We start from the raw sequence: 6,000 nt of genomic DNA, 5'->3' as shown, positions 1-6,000 counted from the left end.
ATCCCTCCTAACTTGCTCTAGCCCTTATTCCTATAAGTCAAGCCTTAGAGGTAATACACTTGCAAGGTTAACTCCTAGTGGTGACAAGAAGCTACCTTTACACTGCAAGTTTTGTTAGTTGTCCCTATCTTTGTCAATTGTCACTAGATTTTCATACTTGCAAGGTTCCAATCCGGTGACAAGAATATTCCTATAGTGCACTATTTTCTGTGTGTGTGAGACGGCAGCTTATAAGCCATCATGTGACCTAAAGTGTACCTAAAACCATGTATAACAGAAACTATGCCACGGGCCAGCATGGAAAAAAGTGGCCCAAACTTAGTACTAGAGAATAAGTAGAGGAGCTTTGAACATCAAAGCAACACTATATTCTCTATGCTAGAGTTCGTTAGGATGGTCTTGAAGGGACCAACCTTCATTAGTGCCCTCAGCTTCAAGAAGTTCTCAGAAAACGCTAGAGAGCATGTCTTATGGAATACAAACATGTCGCTCACATCTGGAGGCTCGTGTCTGGGGTTTTGAATGATGCTAGGAGGCATATTCCACGGTGGATTCCGTAAGGTTTTGTGGTGGATTCCGTAAAACTATATTTATTTGCCAGGCCTCGTACAAAAGTGGATTTCTTATGCGAGAAGTGACGGGGATGCCTGTCCTTTTCAATCATCATGTTAATTTAATGTGTACGTGGGTGATTCCATAGCGAGTGGTTCCACAAAATACATATTTAAATTAATGGACGTTTATGAGTTAGAGTGTGCACTTATATTAAATAAAGGATTTATTATTTTGTAGATGAAGACTGCTAGGTATTCACTTTTGTCAATTTAATTTTATTATTTTCTAATAATTGTGAATGCTTCAGTTGATGTGTAGAGCAAGCAGCAGTGGTGTTGGGAAGCACTGGGCGGTTGCATGTATTCAGATGACTTAGAAGACATTATCATTTTTGAAGGGTGTGTGTCTTATCATTAAAGGCGTGAAGTTAGTATTTATTTAGATGCGCTTATTTATTAAAGCACTCGATAAATATTTATTATTTTGTATGCGCATGGAGGCACGATTTAGTTATTTCATTATTGGACGTTGTATTTGGGCACAACCCAACTCTTTGGGCGCCCAACCGTTTTACTCTTTATTTGGACAAAAGCAAACACAAAAGCTAAAGCATGCTAATTGTAAATTTTGGCTATTTTTGAGCTTGGAGATGAATAATATATGAAACACATGCTTTGTGGAGCGCTCACACAAGGCATAGGGGGAGATTGTACCCAATTAGTCTTTTGCCTTCATGTCGTGCAAGTCTTCTCTCTTATTTTTTGTGCAAAAGTAGAGTACTTTTGTTCTTGGGGACCTTTCGACACTCGCTACGTACGCATACAACATCCGATCTGCACATCAGTTGTATTAGAGCGAAGCTAAGATCGAGGGCTTCCAATCGCTTAACATCTCGCGTGAAGGCCTCCTGGAACAATCGAGCTCTACAGTCAATCTCACGACAATCTGTCTACCAGCATGTTCTTAGCAGTGAAGAACCCCCTGCTATGTTGGTGGATCGCGAAGGACCAGTCTCTGACAGCGGAGGACCACTTCTCAAGTTCCTTTGTTTAGTCTTCTACTTCTCAGAAAAACAGGCAAGAAATTTCATCAAAGTTAAGTTTATAAGCTTAAAGAAAATCTTAAAAAGCTTAACCCCTCCAAAATTTCACAATCGGCGGCGGCAGCATGTACTGATCGATGCCGTTGCCGTTAAAAAGGTGCCGGTGTCCTCAGAATCCACGATTAAGTTAAGCTTCTTTTATCCAAAGCCTAAAGCTTTTTAGCCTTACTAAAGCTCAAAAATTCAATTTCCAATCTTTACCATAGAGGTTGTTCACATTGAATTACTTCCGAACCAGTTTCGTAGTTCCTACAAGCCTCTGTTTATACCCGTGCTGTGACACAAAGAATTTCTAGCAAGCAGGTTGCTATACACAGTCTACACGGACGAAGTATACGCTAACTTCGGTATCCGCAAAGAAGAAATATTGTGAAAAGGCATTTTTAAAAAAAAAGAGAAATAAGCCTTGTAAACTTGACTTTGAGCTACGCTCATCCCGTTACAAAGATTTCAAGTGTGTGAGGTTGTTTGAAATTTTGCAGGATGTCTGATCAAACCATGGAAGATTTTATGGCCGAAGGTGATTTACTGGAATCAATGATGGAGTAAAAATTGAACCTAATTATGATGCAACTTCAAGAGGAATGAAGAGCACGTCAAACTTTGCAAGCTCAATTGGCCACTCTTCAACGATCTACTGCCGATCAAGATGGACAACAACCTGAAGATGTTATACAACGCATGATCGATGTGACACTTGAAGCACAATCTATCCGAAAGGAAGCAAAGATAAGTAAAAGAAATGTCAAATTCCGTACTTTCAATGGGTTATGCGATGGAAAGACTGTACTTGCTTTTATCAATCAATTTGATGATTATTTCCATGAAGAACAATATGCCGAAAAAGACAAACTCAAGTGTGTCACTAATTATTTAGTGGACAGAGCATCACTATGGTGGACTATTGTCCATAAAAGCATTGATTTTCCTACTACTTGGGAGGATTTCCAAAAGAAATTTTTGTAGAATTTTCTTCCACTTCAATTCCACGAAAAAGCAATCAAACAGTGGGATCTTCTGCAACAAAGAAATCGTGAGCCTATTTCACAATATACCGAGCGTTTTTGGAATACTTTATTGAAACTTTGAATGCTCGAAGATGTACCTGAGGAAACCCATAAACACAAGTTTATGTCTGGCTTACTTGGTCATTTTTATGCGGAGCTGAACATGTTCAAGCCAACGACTCTCGAAGATGCAATTTCCTTGGTCCATGATGCTGAAGACAAAATTCGAGGACGAGAGAAGCGACCACAACAATTCCCAACTAATGGTAACTTTGGTTCAAAACAATTCAATTCTAATTTTTGAAGATTCAATCAAAACCGTTTCCTTCCATCTTCATTTTGTAAATCTTGGATATGACCCCCTGCTTTACCATCAAACACAAATCCAAATCCTAAGCCATCTTTTGAGCCAAATCCCAACATTCCTAAACTCCCAGCCATTACCAATAATGTTTCTAAAGCCAAACCCATCTACTACAAGTGCCATAAACCTGGACATCTAGCAGTGAATTGTCAAACCAAAAAGCCAACTGTTCATATCAACTACTTGGGAGCGACTGAAGATGAAGACCATGAAGAAATGCCAGATTTCACAGAAGACGATAACGATATTGGTGCTACTTCAGATACTTTACCAAGTATGCCAAATCCCCATTCTTTATTAACGATGAAATGTCTTGTGCATGATAGAGAAAAGACTGTTTTACGTGACGATGGGAGCACATATGATTTTATTTCTGCAAAATTGGTCAAAGAATTGAATTTACATACTGTTTCCACTCATTATTATCACATCAAGGCCGCATTGTTAGACACTAGGTACAATGGAACACAAGAAGTTCATGACTTCGAAATTAAAATTGGTGATTATGTTGAACGTAGAAATTTCTTAGTTGTGCCATTGTAATCTAGTGACATTATCTTAGGAATGCCTTGGTGTCATCAGTATAATCCCGATGTAGATTATTCCATGCATTCAATGAAGATTCATTCTAATGGGAAGCCAATCACATTGCATGGTATGCACACATTCGATAATTTTTCATTGTTTAGTCATACACAGGCTAAACGTGCATTACGAAAATGTAGCAAATCCTACTTAATATGGGTGAATAAAATTGAAGTTAAAGAAAATCAGATGCATCCTAGGCACGCACAATTTCTTTCACAATTTCAAGATTTTTTTGCTACTAACTTACCACCTGGCTTACAACCTATATGTCCTGAAGATCACAAAATAGACCTAATTTCTGGATCACAACCACCATGTAAAGCACCTTATAGACATAACCAAATTGAACAAAAAGAAATTCAAGTCCAAGTTGAAGAATTGTTAACCCGAGGACTCATTAGGCCTAGTAGTTCTCCATTTGGTGCACATGGCCTATTTGTGAAGAAGGAAAACAATACCTATAGGATGTGCATTGATTATTGTGCCCTAAATAAGATCACTGTCAAGAATAGATATCCGATCCCTAGGGTAGATGATCTTATGGGCAAACTACAAGGATCTGCAATATTTAGCAAGATAGATCTTAAATCTGGATACCATCAAGTACGATTGGACACATCTGATATTTTCAAAACTGCATTTGGAACACAATTTGGACACTATGAATTCCTTGTTATGCCTTTTGGTTTAACTAATGCACCAGCCATATTCAGTCGTATGAAGCATCAGCATTGTGCCATTGTTTTCTTTGATGACATATTGGTTTTCAGTAAGAATGAGAATGAGCATTATGAACATTTATCCTTGGTTTTCAAATTATTGAAAGAGAATCGATTAGATGCTAATCCTGAAAGGAGTGAATTTTTCCAAACACAAATTGAATATTTAGAACATATTGTTTTATCTGAATGTATTAAAGTTGACCCTAAAAAGATACAAGCAATTTTGAATTGGCCGATACCTAAAAATGTGCATGAATTACGTTCTTTCTTAGGTCTTGCTAGCTTTTTATAGAAAATTTGTGAGAAAATTTTCATTGCTTGCATTACCTTTGACAAAATTATTAAAGAAAGGTATTGTGTATCATTGGTCTGACAATCAGCAAAAGTCCTTTGATTTACTGAAACATGCTTTAACTCATGCTCCTATATTGCAAATACCTGACTTTAATATACCATTTTTCCTAGTAGTCACTGATGCTAGTGGATCTGTAATAGCAGCTCTGTCCTTATGCAAGATTCCGATCCCATAGTCTACTCTAGCTGCAAACTTAAACCCTTTGAACTTAAGTATTCTACCTATGATAAGGAATTGCTAGCTATAGTACAAGCTTTATGTCAATGGAAACATTATTTAATGGGATCTGAATTCATGATCAAAACTGACCAACAAAGTATTAAACATCTTCTTAGTCAGCAACAAATATTTGATAGACACATTAAATGGGCTGCTTTTATTCAAAGTTTTCATCCACTTATCCAATACCAACCTGGAAAAGAGAATGTTGTTGCCGATGCCTTGAGTAGAAGACCAACTATCCATCATATCTCTGTGATATCTTTTGATTCCCTTATCCTTATGAAAGATACCTATGATCAAGACCCCATTTTTCAAGCTAATTGGAATAAATTAGTTGCAAATAATTGGATTCCAATTGATTCATTATCTTACGCTGATGGATTTATCTTTTATGAAAAAAGATTATGTCTAACTATTCCATTTCGATCATTTGTCTTGCACGAAATTCATTGTCCCCCATATCAAGGCCATAGAGGAATTATTTCTTCCTTGTATACATTGATTGAAGATTTTTATTGGCCACAGATGGAATTTGATGTTTCTAACTTTGTATCTGAATGTTTAATTTGTCAAAGAGTCAAGCGACACCATAGTAAGCAATATAGTTTATTAATGCCTTTACCAATTCCAGAACGACAATGGGAACAGATTTCAATGGATTTTATTACTGGTTTGCTTAACACTCCAGCTAATCATGATATGATTTGGACTATTGTAGATAGGTTTAGCAAAGAAGCATATTTCATTCCATGCACGAAAACGTTAACTGCATCTTAAGCTGCTCAATTATTTTTGAAAATTGTTTTCACTAACCATGGTTTGCCAAAAGTTATTATATCTGACCGTGATTCTAGATTCCGTAAAACTATATTTATTTGTTGGGGCTTGTACACAAGCTAAAGTGGATTCCTTATGTGAGAAGTTGATGGGGATGTTGTCCCTTTCGGGCATCATGTTAATTTAATGTGCACGTGGGTGATTCCATAGCGGGTGATTCCACAAAATACATATTTAAATTGATGGATGTTTATGAGTTAGAGTGCGCACTTGTATTAAATAAAGGATTTATTTATTTTGTAGCTAAA

Source organism: Lygodium microphyllum, chromosome 8 (assembly GCF_053477565.2).
Source record: "Lygodium microphyllum isolate KBCC chromosome 8, Lygodium_microphyllum_v1.1.10, whole genome shotgun sequence".
NCBI classification, from domain to species: domain Eukaryota; kingdom Viridiplantae; phylum Streptophyta; class Polypodiopsida; order Schizaeales; family Lygodiaceae; genus Lygodium; species Lygodium microphyllum.
The sequence above is the reverse complement of the archived record's forward strand: the minus strand, read 5'-3'. Positions refer to the sequence as shown.